This window comes from Puntigrus tetrazona, chromosome 18 (assembly GCF_018831695.1).
Source record: "Puntigrus tetrazona isolate hp1 chromosome 18, ASM1883169v1, whole genome shotgun sequence".
NCBI lineage: Eukaryota > Metazoa > Chordata > Actinopteri > Cypriniformes > Cyprinidae > Puntigrus > Puntigrus tetrazona.
The window spans coordinates 17,283,976-17,303,107 of NC_056716.1; positions in this window are offsets into that span (position 1 = coordinate 17,283,976).

A 19,132-nucleotide genomic window follows, 5' to 3' on the forward strand; every position below is an offset into this window, starting at 1 on the left:
AGGGACGGCGCGCCCAAAAATGCTCGTTTATCGACCCCGGCGTCATTCCGAAAACCGTTTTCCAGAAAATATTTCGATTGAAAGGGAAAGTTCTTCGTTTAAGAAGCGACATAGGGGCGAGCTCAATGCAAAAACTAAAATCTAATTTGGTCGTTTCATCGTGCAAATGACGTTCTGTTACCGTTTTGTCATTGACTTGACTTTGAGGTCACGTGTGCATCTCTCAATTTTGACTTTATCTCCCAATTTGGACTTTTTGTGTCTTTACACCTCACAATGCTTTTTATTTTCATTAGTACAAATGCCCAAACGCGACATTATTACAGTAAGTCTTTGTTTTTCCAAGAAACCTGTCAACAAAAATACGATTATTTACGATATTTGCGTAAATGCATAAAGATTTAAGCGTCTTAAGTCGGTTTAAGGATGCTTAGAAGTTTTAAGTGGGGAAAACCAGACAAAAATGCAGTGCAAACGAAAGAATTTTCGCGTTCGAATGCACTGTACCTTTAAGATATAGATATAGACTGGTGCATGTCGACATGCATGTTGTCATCCTCCGTCACGTGGTTCCTCTCAAAGTCTCCCGCGGAGCCTGGAGCGGATCTCTCCTCAGGTCTGTGGGAACGCGGCGGACGGCGGAGCCATCTGGAGTGTGACTGTATGTTCCTGCCTGCTGGTGTGACGCCAGCACTGAGACTCTCCTCACTAACACGTGTCCTGAGCAGGGGAGCCAAAACTTCTTTACCTCCCGTACGGATCTTAATCTTAAACTCTTTTTCTCACAATTCATACTTTTTTATCTCGCAACGCAATTCTAGCTTTAATCTGAATTATCAATGTATATCTCACAATTTAGATTTTATATCTCAAAATTATTTTTTTCAATTTGTACTTTTCAGTTGTAGTTTTTTTCTCGCAATTCTGACTTTATCTCATAATTCAGTTTTTTTCTTCTTCTCAATTTCTGACTTTATTTTCAACAGTTCTGACCTTATATCTGCGATTGCATTTTGCAATTCTGACTTTGTATCTCAAAATTGTTTTTTTTCCCCACAATTCTGAATTTACATCTCGGAAATATGAATTTATATGATTATTTTGACCTTATATCTTGCGATTCTGACTTTTTCCCCCCTCACAGTTCTGAATATATCTCAAAGGTTTTACAAAGTTTAATTTTAAAAGTTTACATCTCACAATTCTATCTTTATACCACAAAAAGTCTGAGTTTTCCCCCACAATTCTGAGGTTTTGTAGCAAAAATTTGACTTTTTCCTTTTTTTTAGTATTTTTCACAATTCTGACTTCGTATTTCACAATTTTGACTTTCTTTTCCAAGTTAAAATCATAATTCTGACTTTTTTCTTACAATTCAGAGTTTATATCTCACAATCCTTACTTAATATCTCATAATAAATTTTTTCCCTTCATAATAATGACTTTATATCTCACAATTCTTGATATTCTGACTTTTTACCACAAGTCATCTCATTTTTGTTTCTCAATTCTCACCTCATATCTGCGATTGCATTTTGCTCTTCTGACTTTATATCTCATAATTCATTTTTATTCCAACAATTCGGAATTTCCATGCCAGAAATATGACTTTATATCATCCTTCTCACCTTATATCTTGCAATTCAGATTTTTTTTTGTCACAATTCCGAATATATCTCAAAATTCCGAGTTCACATCTCACAATTCTATCTTTTTATCTCAAAATTCTGACTTTTTCTCCACAGTTCTGAGTTCATGTTGCAATCTGACTAAAATTCTATCTCGGAATTCTGACTTTTTCTCAGAATTCTGCCTTTTCTCCACAAAAATGACAAATCTCGCCATTCTGATTTTAAACCTGCGACCTTTAAACAAAAAAAAAGTCTCGAAATGATCTTTTTTTTTTAATCCTGTGTCGAAAGCAAGCTTGGAAATCTCGGCAAAGTCTCGAACCATGAAATGATCCTAAACTCGTGTGAATCCAGAGAGCAAATGATGACCCGAGGTGCGTATCACACCATTAACTCTCGGCTTTTGAGCCAGCGCGTGATTTCCCGGGAAAAATCTACAGCTGCATCTGCCGCTATTTTTACATCTCTGAATGCACTTTAGGAGAAACTGACACAAGCGTGAACTTCATTCGGTCTCTGGAGGCATTAAAGTGAAGAGATGTACTTTACACATGCGCTCGCTCTTTCCAGTTCAATGACAGACGCCGCTAGTTTTGCTGATTTTTCTTTCATTCTGGATACATGATATATAGGCCTGACAGCAGCACTTTCAAAGCCTGAATGTAAATTACAGCCTCGCTCGGAGAAGGACGGAAAGCGACCTGACTGACCACCGACGGAGCCCGACAGCATCATTTGTCAAGTTTCTCGCGCTGATGTCACGACTGTCACTTTTATACGGCTTTGCGATGTAAATCAAAGTATCCTTGAATTAATGTGACGCGCTCAGAAATGAGGAGAAAAATTACACGGGGAACGAAGGGCACGTGTCGTGGAGAAACCAGAGACTGGGATGAGTTTTATAAATCAAAAAAAAGCTTCAAAGCGCTGTCAAGATCTGACCCCAAAACGCCTGATTTTCTCGTAGACTGTGATGTTTCCCCTACGCTCCCGTTGACTTGTAGTCAATGCAATCGGGTTGCCGACTTCAAATGATCTCCACACAAGAAAGAAAGTCACCGGTACGGCGTGAACTCAATCTCTGACCTCAAAATGCAAGTATTGAATCGCAGAGTCTGAATTGTTCAGGTTTCAATCCATCTGAACTGTATTGCACGGCATTAAAAGTTAAAAGAGGCTCGATTCTGGGCATCCACCTCGGTGTCAGAAATAACGTGGGTTTTAAGTACATCTCGTGGCGCAAAAAAAACTCAAATGAACGACTAGGCAACTTGTTTAAAGTGCCCCGCGCGCGCTGACCTTTAGGGCAAGCCTTCGGTAAGAAAACGCGCGTAACTGCTTTATCTCGCGGAAGAAGCGACGTTATTTCTGACTCGCGTTTCGTGCATTTGAAAACCACGCAGACTGGAACTTCGCAAATGCCCGCGCTTCAACCCGTTAAAGCTAAGAAAATAATCGGTTCCGCAGACCGTGAGCACACCCGGTGACCCTTAGGAAAAGTTTATCACCATTACCGTACCACGACGCGGTAAAGTGCCGTATTAGACAACTAGTTAGTGTTAATCAAGCAATGCATGTGGTGTCTACGGCGCAGATAAGTACGGCATTTCGTTTGGATGCCATCGTTCAAGAACCAACTCTCTCGGGTTTCCAAAATCGAGACAACACCTTTCCCGCACAAGCGCGATGAATGCGTTCGCGCGGGCGAACAATGAAACTATCGGAACGGACCTGTGCAGATGATGATGATGATGATGATTCGGACTGAGAGCAGATCAGATCATTTCAGCACCACGGAAAGCGCGACGCAACATCCAGTTGGACTGTGTTCGAGACCCTCCTGTTGCCCGATCCGGTTCCGGATCCGCGTCGGCTCGGTTCGGTCTCGGCGCGTCTCCGCGCGTCTGGTCGGATGTATTTCCTTTGTGAGTCTCGGCGAAGAGAAAGCGCGAAGTGTGGACGCGTCTGCGGTGCGCGCTCGAAAGTGTCTGCAGGTTCAGCTCTCTCTCTCTCTCTCTCTCTCTCTGTGTGTGTGTGTGAGGAAGAAGAGGATCGGAACTCAAACTCGCTGCACAGACGAGCGAGCGCGCGATGCGCCGCCTCTTACAGCGCGCGCGAGAGAGAGAGGGAGAGAGAGATGGAGAGAGAGAGAGAGAGAGCGCAGTGTGGGTGTTCTTCAGTGTGAATATGTGGAGCTGCTAACCGTGTTCACTCACTGCACGAGCGAATCTCGCCAGATATGTGAAGAACGTGTGCAGATCTTATCCACAGCGCGTCGGTCTTCGCGACCTTTGAGGTTCCGTGGCGTTTGTGCATTCAGCGGCAAAATAGTATAGGTATAATAGTATAATCACTTAGTGAATTTCGTATGATGGAATGGCAAGTTACACGTTTAAAAATAAACCAGTTCAATTGAAAACGTTAAAATCATTCCGCCGAGAACGCTGCTGCGGGGCGTCGAGTTCGAATCCGGCGCCTCTACGCTGTAATGTACTAATGAAGTAAAAAAATCGTTAAAAGGTTAAAATCGTGCAAATATGTATGTAAATATTTATAATGCAGATGCATTACAAGATCGTACGCTTTATAGCTGCACTTGTCATTACATAATATATATATAAAAAACATATTTACTGTGTGTTAAAGTAATTAACATGTATTTATAAATAATAAAAAAAGACCCTGGTAAGTAACAATGAATTGAGCATTAAAATTTGAAGTATAATGATCAGGGTTTTTTTAAATAAATAAGATAATAATAATAATGTTCATTGCATCATATTATATTATATTGACAAGTTGTAATATTTTTCTTTTTTACAGTCAGTCTGTATTTTTACTGTAAATGTAAAATAATAATATGACACTTTGTGACCGCATACAGTCCAGTCTCTAACTGCACTTTACAGTAATTATATTTACAAATATTAGATATTTCATTATGAATTGGCATTAGTTATTTAATAATGATAATCTCTAAATCATTTTTTTATTTTTGTACTGGGAGTATAGGTCATAGTGTTATGCTGGTTTTAAATAAATAATTTAAATTTTAAAATAATTTTATTGCATCCAGAAATCATTGATGTTTATATTGTTTACACTTTTGCACAATTTTGAAACCCAAGCTCTTTAAACTATAAATCTTGCTCCTATTTAACCAACAAGCTGCTGTTATATATGTTAGGTGTGTTAAATAAGGAATACATCAGAAATGTGCTTCGCTCCAAGAAACAGCTAAGTGCCAGTTTTCATTATGAATGCGATACTTAAATCTCTAAACTTGAAATAAAAGTGACAATGCAGCAGTTTTTGGTGTGCGTGTGTCAGAGAATAAGAGGTTCTGGAGATGGTAGAGGTTGCATGTGATTCTGAGCATCCATCCACAGTAACCTGATCATCTGTTTCCTCAGGTTCAGTCACTCGGTTCATCTGCCCTCCTCTGCCTGTCTGTCTGAGTCTGTCTGTCTGAGTCTGTCTGTCTGAGTCTGTCTGTCTGAGTCTGTCTGTCTGAGTCTGTCTGTCTGTGTCTGTCTGTCTGAGTCTGTGTTTGTCTGAGTCTGTGTCTGAGTCTGTCTGAGTCTGTTTGTCTGAGTCTGTCTGTTTGGGTCTGTCTGTCTGAGTCTGTCTGTCTGAGTCTGTCTGTCTGAGTCTGTCTGTCTGAGTCTGTCTGTCTGTGTCTGTCTGTCTGAGTCTGTGTTTGTCTGAGTCTGTGTCTGTCTGTCTGAGTCTGTCTGTCTGAGTCTGTCTGTTTGGGTCTGTCTGTCTGAGTCTGTCTGTCTGAGTCTGTCTGTCTGAGTCTGTCTGTCTGAGTCTGTCTGTTTGGGTCTGTCTGTCTGAGTCTGTCTGTTTGTATCTGTCTGTCTGAGTCTGTCTGTCTGAGTCTGTCTGTCTGTATCTGTCTGTCTGAGTCTGTCTGTCTGAGTCTGTCTGTCTGTATCTGTCTGTCTGAGTCTGTCTGTCTGAGTCTGTCTGTTTGGGTCTGTCTGTCTGAGTCCGTCTGTCTGTATCTGTCTGTCTGAGTCTGTCTGTCTGAGTCTGTCTGTCTGTATCTGTCTGTCTGAGTCCGTCTGTCTGTATCTGTCTGTCTGAGTCTGTCTGAGTCTGTCTGTCTGAGTCTGTAAGATTCTGTTCCGGTTCTTCTGAAGGCACACGTGCTAAATCCGTATCTCCTCTTACATGTGACTCTCCCTGTGAATGTCTGCTCATTAGTGGGCCTGATATCTACACTTGTCTTCTGACATGATTCCAGATACTCAGGTTGAGACACAAACCTTAATGTTTACTGCAGTCAATCATTAAATAGCATCAGTGCATTTCAAGTCATTCAAAACCTATTATACCTTCGTAAGGAGATGCTTAGTACGCCATCTGAGCACAAAGAGTAAATTTCTCTATTGACAACCATTCAAAAGTAGAAGTCGTAAGTAATGATGTGTGTGTGTGTGTGTGTGTGTGTGTGTGTGTGTGTGTGTGTTAAATAACCATAAATGTGATGCCAGTGAAGACGCCAACATCTGTGATGATTCTAACTCTCTCTGTGTGGGTTCATTCACAAATCGTTTCACTTAAAGGCTGAAGGTTTAAAACAGAGAGAGATCCGGCTGCAAACCTAACCCTTCACTCCCGTAAGACACAGAGGAAACAAAGCCAGTTTAAATCAGAAAACGCTGCAAGATCTTCAAAAGCACGGGGTGCAGAAGAGTCCATACGGGACAGTCATTTTCTAAACCTTTCATGCAAATAAGACGGTCTCAAAGTTCACAAAGACATTAAAAAAAACGTATTACTAACTAACTTCAGAGGCAGTGACCGACTCACTCGGTATCTTCAGTTGCTTTTGCAAATGCGTTTCGTTTCATGACCTCAAAGCTACAGAGATAAACTAATAGTCAGAAAACAGCTAGTCTGAACAGGTTCTGCTCGACATAGATGAAGGAAGACTCAATCGGCAGAAAGAGATTAAATCAGATCATTCTTTTTTGATTAATGAACGCTGTATGAGATAACAAGAGAAAGAATGCATGCTTTAAATGAGTTTTTCACCCTCTATCGCATCGCCCTCTGCTGCGCAGGGACTGAACTGCATTTACTCAGCAGAGCGCAAACTTAATTGCCATTCATTCATTACCAGAAAATTGGCGTTCTTCGCTTTCTTAATGCAAGCTCTTTCTCGTTCACCTCGGTCGGTGGCGCCGAACGGCGTGCACACAGACGGCAAACACGCTCCTTCACACGCAGCTCTGAAGTGGAGGGTTTGAGATCAGTGGATTGATGCTTGAAGCGGCTCTCCATCGCTGATTGCACGAGCGTTTACGGAGCTTGTGAGGGGAGTTTAGAGCTCACAGCGTCTCCCGAACCTTCATCACGGCAATCCAGCACACGCTGAAAACTAAAGGCTCCATGAAGAACCTCCAACGTCTAAAGAACCTTTCTGTTTCACAAAAGCCAGTTTATGCGTAAAGAAGGTTCTTCAGATTATGAACAGACGAGAGAAAGACATGGTTCTTTAAGAACCTTTTGACTGAAATAATAACATATTAATAATATGATAAGAAGAATCCAGATCAATAAGAGATCCAGGTAAATAAAAGTAAATAAAAGTAAATATCTATCACTTTTATTTATATAGCTCTTTTAACAATACAGATTGTATCCAAACACTGAACAGAATAGATGTAATATATGTAAGTAAATAAGTAACTAAAAAAATTTACTTGTAACTAAATACACTTGCTTGTATATTATATATAATTATGAGCCAACTGAACTTCTGAAATACTGATTAATTCTGATAAATACTGATAAACTCTGTAATTTGTGCTTGTTTCTTCAATAAATGTAAAAAAATGTGTGTGTGTGTGCGTGTGTGTGTGTGTGTGTGTGTGTGTGTGTGAATACATTTTTTTTTTACATATAAATGCATTACATTACATACTTTTGAGACAATGAAATTTTGTGAATTTAAGAATTTCAAAAATAATGGATAAAAAATGTAAGCAAATTACTAAATTATATATATATATATATATATATATATATATATATATATATATATATATATATATATATATATATATAATTTAATATTTGCTTACATTTAATGAATCAGAAATGATTAATACAACAAAAGAAATGATCAGAAATGATTAAATAATCAAGATTAAATAATTATTTTAACAGAAACTAGTCAATCAATCAATCAACCAATCAGTCCGAACCCACTCCCATTAAACATTAAAAGTACTTTTATTTAATTGAAGATTTAGCTGGAAAAAAAGGATCTATTTTTAAACTCAGAACTGGTTTAGTATTTTTGGAGGAGCGTTTTAAAATCCCGCGGAGCAAATGCATGTGAAAAAACCCAGAGATCCAGAACGTGTGTGTGTTTCTGTGACAGACCGGGCTAATGCTGATTGCTCGTTATTCCCCATCCGCGAGCCCCGCGACCTTGTCATTTCCAATAAAACCCCGCCGAGACCGCAGACGAGCAGCAAAAAGGCCACAACTAAGAGAAAAGAAAACCTGCACCGATCCAGCCGCCTGGGAAATATCCAGCCAAACACAAACTCAGAAAGAAAACAGGCCTGAGGTGATGCTGCGTCCTCTAGAAATGAGAGCAGGAGGAAAAAACAAACAAACGGTTTTTATTGGAGCAAAAGATCAAAATAATTCAATGGAGAGAGAAATTAGATATGCAAATGCGAAAGCGGGTTTTGAATTCACCAACATGTGTAGAGTTAAAAGCGCCGGAGGCTCTTCATTTCTTTTCCACATAGGTCGCTGCCTTGAACGCGCGCAGATAACGGAGCTAAGAGACGCCTTTTAATGAATATGCTTATTCCAGCTCGCGAACGCAGCTTTCTCGTATTCTCCCGGCTGTCTTCTCGGCCTCAAAGCAAACGGAGGCAGACGGAGGGATCCGGAGAGCATTGATGAGGAGGCGCCGTGCAGGGCTTTATGGGCCGAGTGACCCGGACTGAACTCGGGCCGCTCTCTGTTTAATTGCGCACGCTGCGTTATCTCTGACTCAGCGTTACTGTAAGTGAATGTGCTGTAAAATGCGGCGGAGTCTGGGCAGAGCCGTCGATTGATCAAGATTAATGAAGAGCAGCGGCCGTTTAATGAACCACAGCAGCCGAATGAGAATCAAAGCCCATGTTTACACACACAAAGGCCCTTTTGAGAATAATTCAAAAATAAATAGGCTATTTAAAAATATCAAAAATAAAGTGTTTAAATAATAGCGGATTAGATGAATGACAAGTAAATTTAGATTAAAATAATTAATAAAATGATTAATGATTTTATTTCTATATTATTATTATTACTATTAATGTTATTATTATTATTAATGACATTGTTGTCAAATATTCTATTCAAATATTTCAATATATTTAATTGGTCAAATAAAAATGTTAAATATATTTTTTTCAGTTAAATAATTTAATAAAATATAATGACTTTTTGTTATTTTATTATTTATTATTATTAAAAGAAATAAAATGATAAATTCAATCGCTCATTATAAAATGAAAAACGCAGCACGTTAATTTATAGCATTTAATTTTTAAAAATAAAAAGTTTGCCAGATTCGACTTCCAGAGCCTAAAAAAAAAAAAAAAAAAAATAATAATAATAATCATAATAATTATATATATATATATATATATATATATATATATATATATATATATATATATATATATAATTTATTATTATTTTTAACTAATAATGAATTTATTAATTTTAGATTAAAAGTAATATATTATAAATGCACATCACACAAAAAAACATCATATGTATTGTCATGTTTTCATGCGTTTTATTTATTTTACAAATAAAGGTTTTGTCAGATTTCTCTGACTTCTGGGGCCCACCAGACACTCTTTCCCTGGTTTGTGACGTGCCCAGGTACGGCCTCCTTCTTCAGCAGGTGTTGTGTGTCGTGAGCTTCATTAGCATGTGTACCATCAGATCTGTAGCAAGCGCTGCGGCTCGGCTCAGAGGTCACAGGGTCACGCTTCTATTTGTCCTGAGCTGTCGACGGGCCCGAAGAGACGAGTACAGCCGTCCAGAGAGAGCGCTTCAGCTCATCTCCATGTCAGGAGCGTCCGAAGCGGGTCACACAGACTCATATTAAACGTCCATTATTCATTTCTGCTCAGGGGGCATTCGCTCTCGCTGCTTAGAAAATAGACGTCTCCACATTTTCTGTGCTTTTTTTGTGGTAAAACAGAAATCGCATTAATATGGAAACGTGAACGACATCAGGGCTTTTCGGTGCAAAAACACGTAAAGGCAACAATTGCTATTGTAATACATATTTTATATTATAGTTTTACTTAAAACATCATAAAAATGATATGCATTTTAAATTAAGCTGAATAATATGAATAACAAAAATTTATATTAAATATAACACATAATATTAATACTATTTCTACATTTTTACAATCTATAAAAACTGTATTCTTATTTTATACTTTCATTTATTGTTAGCATGCTGTTTTATCTCAGCATCGAGATACTATTCTAGTTTTTAATGATATTTGTAATTAGTTTTAGTCTTTTTTTTATTATAGCTCTTCTACCAAAGCCTAGGTTTCATTTTAATTGTATTGCTGGTTAAATTTGTCAATGTTTACAATATTAAAACAGTTTCAGTATTTTAAAATGACGTATTATTATCGAATGAATAAATAAAAAAATGAACCACACTTAGTATTCGTTCAATTGTATGTGCATTATTGCTATTAAACAAATCGTACTAAAATAAAAAATTCTGTTTAAATTTGAGATATTTTGGTAGTTTGAGTCTAAACTCAAAATGTTGTAAATATATATGTTGTTAATATAATTTATTTTATGATGGTTTGTTGATGTGGTTGGTAGTTTATAGATGCACACACTTAATAAATCTATTAATTCTGCAAGCACGTTCATTTTTCATACGACCGCTTGCATGCGTGACCTATGCTTTAAAACATGCATGCGCATATCATTCGAAATAAAGCGCGGGTCGACACGGGGTCTAGCACGGATCAATAGCCGCGTGGGCAGAGATCTCTAAGCCCAGCATGACCGATAACGCTTCAAACAAAACAGGACAGAAATATCTCTCCGCGAGCCGTTCCTGATGCACGCTCCCGCTTCATCATAAAATGTCATTATGCCTTGTCTGCGCTCTCAGATTCCGGTCTGTTTGTAGCGGAGCGGCGCTTGTTGTCTTTATTCGGGGGCCGTGGATGACTTGATTTGCTGCGTGAGGATTCATGTCTGTGTCAGGGCCGCCGAGCCATCCGTCTGTCTCTGAGATGAGTTGTGTCTTCAGCAATCCCCCGGCCATAGATTCAACTCCAATCTCTGTCAGCGCCCCACCAGCTCCAATTTTCTAGATTTCAGCCGACAGCTTGAAAATGAACATTAAATATTGATCGCGGGTTACGTGACAAGCGCCGGGATGCTGTGAACCCTCTGGTCAGCCGGATTTATTTTGGCCGGAGCTATTTTTGGCCGTGTCTTCCAGCGGTTTGCGCCGAGAGTCGAGAGCTTTTCCTGCGAGTAATTCAGCTTTTAAATGTTTTTCGGGGCGACGTTTCAACAGCTAGCAGGCGAGAGCGTCCAGGACTGCGTGATGAACGAGGTTTGAGAACAATGATGTTGATATTGCGCCGTAAAAATGAAATGAGAACGCGTTTGAGTCAGCGTTGATATTGCTCTCTGAAATTTCAGTTAATGATGCTAAAAATGATAAAACGCGAATATTAGATGGAAATGTGGGACGAAAAGTAGAAATAAAAGAAGATGAAGCGCTAAAAATGCTATAAGTGAAATAAACACAAATGAAAGCTAAATTTGTAAGAATTGCACATTTTACACAACTTTAAAATTCTAATTGATTACAATTTGACTAATTTCTGCGTGTCTATTATTGTTGAAATAATACCGGTTTGAGTTAAAGTCGATATGAATCATAGGAATAAATAATAAATACAATTTTAAAAAGTAAAAAATTGTGTTAAAGCAGTTTTCACTCAGAAACTGAGAGTAAAAAAATTAAGTAATGCATTAAAATTAAATTAAATTAAATATAAACCGAAAAACTAAGATAACGGGAAGCACTAAAAACACTGAAACAAATCATTTACCCTTTTCCATATTAATAAAAATGACAAAAATCTAAGAAAAACACACCAAAATTACATTTTTGAAGAAAAAAGCCAATTCGGTGAATATTTCTAACATAAATAATAAACACTGGTTCTTGGTAAGTGGATATAAAATCACACCTGACTTCTTAATATATTTTCTGTTGTTGTGATTAATAAGTACGCGTTATTCTCATAATCCTGCGTTAAATATATGACGAGTCTCTTTGCCTCTGGCTGACGTCTTGCTTTACATTTTCTCTGAAATGCATCACATGCAAGCGAGATGGATCGTGTCACGTCGGCGTACGCGAGCGCGCTCGAATCGATTATTAACTACTTCACCGAACAATATTGTATTTCCAAAAGTTGTTGATATCATTACTTAAAGGAATCCAGCAGAGCAGTAACTACGCTCCGCTGCATAAACGATATCTCTGCATCTCATTTAAAAACAGAAGGTGATTTGTGTTGATCCGCCGGAGGCCCGAAGCGCTCGCTTGGTTCACTTGTTTGAACAACCGGCCCTGATTATGCCGATACGTTTACTGTAACCTCTCTTAGTTCCTCTGACATCGGATCCAGATTCATAAACGTAAAGATTTGTCCTCAGCGGGGGCCAGATTCAAATCTGAAGATAATCGGCTTACATTATCATCTCTAAACACTCATAAATGATCCGAGCGCTCGTAAAGGAAACATTAAAATCATACAGTTTGTTCTTGGTCTCAACTTCATCTCCAGTCCATCTACTCAAAATAAACGTCAAAGGAAATTATACACTAATCTTATGAGTAATGCGTTCAATTTCATCTTCTGAAATTGGTTTTCATGAGTTGGGAAGTCGTAAGTATTTAAGACACTTTTGCATCTTTTCCACAAAATATTTAGCAACGTTTAGCAACATTTTCTAGTCTATTTCAACAAAATGCTAAATAATAAATGTGCATTAGAGTGCATTTTTGCTTTTCATTTCCCAAGGGGCTCTAAATTGTGCATGCAACTTAAATAAAAACAAAAATAGCCCTTTTTTGCATGTTTAAAGGTTTTCGTACACAAATTGTTTTTGTTTTTAATTGAAAATGGTGTTATACAAATGTTCCCAAGTTAATAAAAGTAACTTTTTTCCAAAAAAAAGCAACATTTCTAGCTTTAATCTCAACGTGTTCAACCTGAAGTGTCAAAAATAATTGAACAAACCGAACAGCTCAAAGCACGTCACTTATCATCACTGACAGCTGTTTAAAACAGCTAATCAGACATGGGTTTAATATAAAAGCATCTGCTGCTAAATCTAGTTCAGACGTATTTCAAAGGCTTTGCTCGTTGGTGGTTTGGTGGCAACTGATCAAAGTTATTTGGCAAGAATGGGTTTTTTTCAGTCGCTTTTGCTAACATATCTACATTAGTTTCCATAGCAATGGTACAAACTTTGTTGATTTATCGTGCATGAGAATTTAGCGACGGTTTGGCAATTTAACCACTGATTATTTTTGATACAGCAGTATCCAAATCCATAGCTGTCATAAAAAAGCATTAAAAAAACCTGCTTGTTGGTCGGTCAGTTCCAGACAAATAATTAGGAAAAAACATTTTAGTCACTTTTTGAAGGGGACTTGGATCAAGCTCGAGAAATGCTGATTTCATTTATGTTTTTTACTGAAATGGATTGGCAAAGATCTATTCAGTGCTTGTTTGAGCAAGCCTTAAAGCATAACAGTGTCACAAGCATCAAATAGCACTATTGTCAATGTACATCTCGTGGTGCTTCTTCACACACGCAGCCTTCAGAAACAACCAGATGCAGACAGAAACTTATGCAAAAAATTGCGCTGATCCATGACTTTGCACCTTACAGCTAGAGATGACGAGATTCTTCAGGAATCGGCGGAGAGAGAAAAGTTCAAAAGTAAAACACCAGATCAGTTTAGCTTTGAAAACCCTGTAGACTTAAATGAAACGTCTGATTTGTTCACGGTGTTACTGAATGAGTCAGTTAATAATGTAAAACCTTGCTTTTATTCAGTGCTTTCTCTTTATGCCTTTCGAGAAGTTATAATCAACATGAAATCAAAATTAACAGCTTTATTCTGCACCTTTCATGAAGGTAAATGTAAGACTTTGAATGACCGTTCTGAAGGCCAACTAAGAACATTTAAGTGACAAACCGAAAGAAACGGTATAATCTACGTATCTCACGAAATGAGACAAATGTTTCAAAAAAATGCTTTATTATAGTATAGTATAGCAAGATAGTATAGTATAGTATAGTACAGTATAGTATGGTAAGATAGTATAGTATAGTATAGTATAGTATAGTATGGTGCAGTATAGTATAGTATGGTACAGTATAGTATAGTAGGATATATAGTATAGTATAGTATAGTATAGTATGGTAGTATGGTATAGTATAGTATAGTATAATATAGTATGGTATAGTATAGTAAGGCAGCATAGTATAGTATAGTAAGATAGTATGGTAAGATAGTATAGTAGTATAGTATAGTATAGTATGGTATGGTATAGTATAGTATAGTAAGATAGTATGGTATAGTATAGTACAGTGTAGCATAGTAGGATAGTATAGTATATAGCAGTATAGTAAGATAGTATAGTATAGTGCAGAATAGTAAGATAGTATAGTATAGTATAGTATGATAGTATAGTATAGTATAGTAAGATAGTATAGTATAGTATAGTATGGTATAGTATATATGGTATAGTATGGTATAGTATAGTAGGTAGCATAGTATAGTAAGATAGTATAGTATAGTATAGTATGGTATAGTATAGTATAGTATGGTATGGTATAGCATAGTATAGTATGGTATAGTATAGTATGGTATAGTATAGTACAGTATAGTATACAGTATAGTATAGTGAGGTGGTATAGTATAGCATAGTATGGTATGGTATAGTACAGTACAGTATAGTGAGGTGGTATAGTATAGTATAGTATAGTATAGGATAGTATAGTGTAGTATGGTATAGTATAGTATAGTATAGTATAGTAAGATGGTATAGTATAGTATAGTATAGTATATTATTGTTATAAATAAATAATTAAAAGTGTTTAAAGTGTTTTCCTCAGTATTTTGTTGGTTTTCCAGTCTAAATATCAGAGGCAAAATGTCGTAAGTCTCGTTTTCTGACAAATTGATCAAAATGAAGTGTGAATATGAATGAAACAAGAAGAAATATCTACAATGGAAAAAGTTGTCATGCCCCGTTGACAGACTGACTTAATGTTATTCACTTTCAAAAAGTCAAAAACACTGAGGAAGACTCAATTTATTGTATTGCATTCAACATTTTATGGCATGACTGTACATTCTGTATACTTTCTGCTGATTTAAGGCCTTTTCAAGAAACCCCGTGTCACAGAAGATTCATCTATGTGCGCCATTCTAAGAAAATAAATAAATAATACCATTCACAAAGAAACACTTCCTCGCCGCATCGCTGAACATAGCATTACAGGCAGCTTCTTGACTTTCAAGACAGTGGGAAGAAGCTGAGTTTTCTGGGATCTCTCACAGATCGCCGGTGAAATCAGGCTTTAGCAGACAGATGTTTTCATGGATCCTCACACAGCTGCACGCTGTGATCCAAACGCTTTCAAACGCCAGGCCGATGCTTTTGGCGGCGAAATCAGGTGTTTCTACATGCGCTGTGTGTCTCTCTCCGAGCGTCCAGAGGAGACGGGACTCTTGTGCTGCTGAAGATGCTTTAATATCAAAGCAGTCCTTGAGACTCTATTTCAAAGGCAGCAAGGCCCCCGTGAGCTCAACCAGACTGTGTGTGTGTGTGTGTGTGTGTGTTGAGAGAAGAAACCAGCCAAGGTTGTTCTAGTTTTTCTCCAGCAGTTTCCTTGTGAGATTGTCTGTTAAACAACATGTTCACAGCCACGGGACACATTTCGTAACATCGCTGCATTTTCCTCCATTTGGTGTAGAAACCGTTTTTTTAACTCCTAAATTGCTTTTCACTGACAATCACCAAAAAAAGGAGCAAGTATTGTGAGCCAATGATTTGTTCTTTTCTATAATGAGTTAATTTTGTTTTCAACTTCAAGCTCAAATCTTGTTTTGCAGCGCACTGAACGCGAAACCTGCTTGGAAAACAATTAGAACGACTGAAATCGTGCCGGTTTTCTCATGTTGTCAAATCATGATCAAAATCAAAAATCAAAAGATATTTTAAAAATCGTCCTATTTGGGGATCAGATCTCTAAAGAGCGTTGTCCTGACTGTAAACCGCATTCATACTTCTTCAGATATTTCTCAAACGATGATATAGCTGCATTAACTATATGTTTTCTAATCTTTTTTTATTTGACAAAGTTCTCCAAAGAGACTTGTCACATTTATCTAACCCCAAATGTGAAACCCTGAAATCTAGTGAGGCTTCTGCTTAACCCAATGATAAATGAAACCGGGAAACAAATCCATATGCAATAAATCTCTCAGTTTCGGTACTGCAAATATTTTCAGCCTTACGCTGTGTATTAAACAATTTTCCTCGTCAGGTGAGTTATATCTTCTTGTAGATGCACTGTAATGTTACAGTTTAACACAGATAAAGCTGTACACGAAGAACAATAAGCGATATAATCGTAGAAACAATCAATGCAATCGTAATCAATAAAATCACATAGCAATCACATATAATAAAGCGGCATGCAGTTTGCATTACTATAACGTATTATGCATAATGCAACCAAAACGGTACGCTTGGGTATTCAATGCATATGTAAAAAACACATTGAATATTGCAAAAACAGTATGGTATGTGTCATCAGTCAGTCTGTTGCAATGGAGGCTCAGCAGGTGCCGATGACCTTAAGTGATGCAGAGAAAGAACTTTATGATGATGAAAGTGCAGCTGGCATCAGGAACAGAGCGCGTGGAGAGATGATAAAAGCATTTTTGTCGTGAGCTCGTGCACTCAGACTGAGGTTCAGAGCGTGCTGGACGTCTTCTGATGCACTGCAGGGTTTAAGCCATCACCTGGTTTGGGTCTGTATAGTCTGCCTGGGCTACATCTGGTCCTCAACCAATATGCTCTTCTCAACGGCCGCTACTAATAACTAAAAAGGTGACAGCGGGGAACTTTTACTGTACTCAAGAAAAAAAAAATGTTTTGCTCTAATTTTTAATAGCCGACACATTTTCCAATTAAACATGTTACAAATGTATATGTTTTTTATTTAAAGTACAATTTCATTAAAACATAATTTCCTATTTACATTATTTGATGTAGCCCGAAAATAAAAAAAATAATCTCAAATTAAAAAAACAAACTAATTAAAGCGATAGTTTATTCAGAAATTAAATGAAGATTTTTTTGTAATATTTATTTCATGATTTTCTCATGTAACAATAATGGCATTAAATTGTATTTTGTGGGTTATTTCTCAGCTAATTGTGATCAATGTGTGATTAATTTAACTAATTAATTTATACATTGTATAATCAAGTGACAGTCCTTATTTTATGTATATATATATATATATAATTTTTTTATTATTATTTATTTATATATATATATATATATATATATATATATATATATATATATATATATTTATATATATATATATATATATATATATATATATATATATATATATATATATATATATATATTAATTGTAATTAATCAGATCTAGAAATTGTGTATATTAGTTGTATATATATAAGTACACAGAATATATATATAAAAAATAGTAGAGTAAAGAGAGTAAACAGGGTCAGTATTGATTTTATGTGGACTAAAAGCAGAATATTATTAAAGCATAAAAACAGCACACAGCGCGCATATATGGAGCTGCATGTAAAACAGGGCAGTGAAGGACAGTGGCTCGATTATTTACAGACAGACCTTGGGAAAGATGTCTGATTTTACAAAGAGTAAGAAAAAAGCTAATCAGCAAGATTATGTGGATGCAATTACAACATCAAAGCCACAGGGCTCTTAAAAAACCAGCAGAAAAAGTCCTTACCGGCAGATCAGGGTAACTGTATGCAAATTCATCCCTGATGGAGTCGTGCGGTTATCTGTCACCAGAAACATTAGACGAAGGAGAGCAGAATGAGCTTAAACGCATCCGTTTCTTAGACTTTTATTAGACTGGTAATGCAACATCTGCAGGGACTGCGATACAAAGGCAATTGTTTTTCGCACCGCTGTTATTGTGTTATTATTTTAGAGTTGGGGCTGAACAAAGAGCGATGATAAGATCCACAAATCTAGCCCTGACGAAAAGGGACACATCCTGAAAGGATTAAATGATAAAAAAGAGCAAAAGATTGTACTGCAAGGCAGCGTGTGCCATCTTCAAATTGTCTTTTAATTTCCTCGAGGAGAAAAACTTGTAATGATGCTGCTGAAAATACCTCTCTCGGCTCAAAGCGCCATCTCTGTGTGAAGTTCAGAGGAATTATGAAGCAATGAAAGATGAAAATCTCATTTTAACGGATGGTTTCGCTCTCCTCGTTCCGTTAATGCTACAGTTTATCAGAATCTTCTACACGCAGCAAAAGACAAGAGCGGCCGAGGACTGAGAAACAAAGACGGAACTCGAAGGGTTCAGGTCAAAGGTCATCCAAGAGCCTTGTTTCAACGCTTACGCCTGCAAGTGGATTTCACAATTTTGCCGAATTTGAATTTCAAATATGCACTTATGTGGACAAAGTTAACATGAAAGCATACGCACGGCTCATTTTAATTCAAATTCAGCCGTTTTCAAACGTGTTTTTATATATATAACTTCTGTATTATTTATTAGATTAAGCTAGGATGCAGCACACAATGAAACCAGAAACTATTCTAAATAAAAAATTTAATTGATTTAAAAAATGGGCTAAAGATGGCTAAGTAGGAAAATAAAAATGTGAGATAAAGTAAATGATCATTATTAAAAGCCCTTGAAATCCCACATTTAAACATATTGCGTCTCAGGTGTTTGGTACTCCAAAATTAAAAATGAAAAAGACAATTGAATCATTTTATTAATAATATTTGTGTTACGCTTTTCTCACGTAACACAATAACGGCTAAAAAAAATTGTGGGAAAATGTTCGGTCCGTGCAATTAATATTTGATTAATTTATCGCCACATTAACTGAATTTATCATTTTAATCGATTTGCAGTAATCACACACACACACACACACAGAGAGAGAGAAATTAGAGATATGTCAATTCAGATGAGGGAAAAATAAACATAATGAATCATGTTTTAATGTTAGACTTATGTAATCTAAACAATAAAAACAACTCATATTTAATAAAGCAAACTAATTAAAGCGCCAATTCATTCAGAAATGGAAAATGACAAATGTAAAA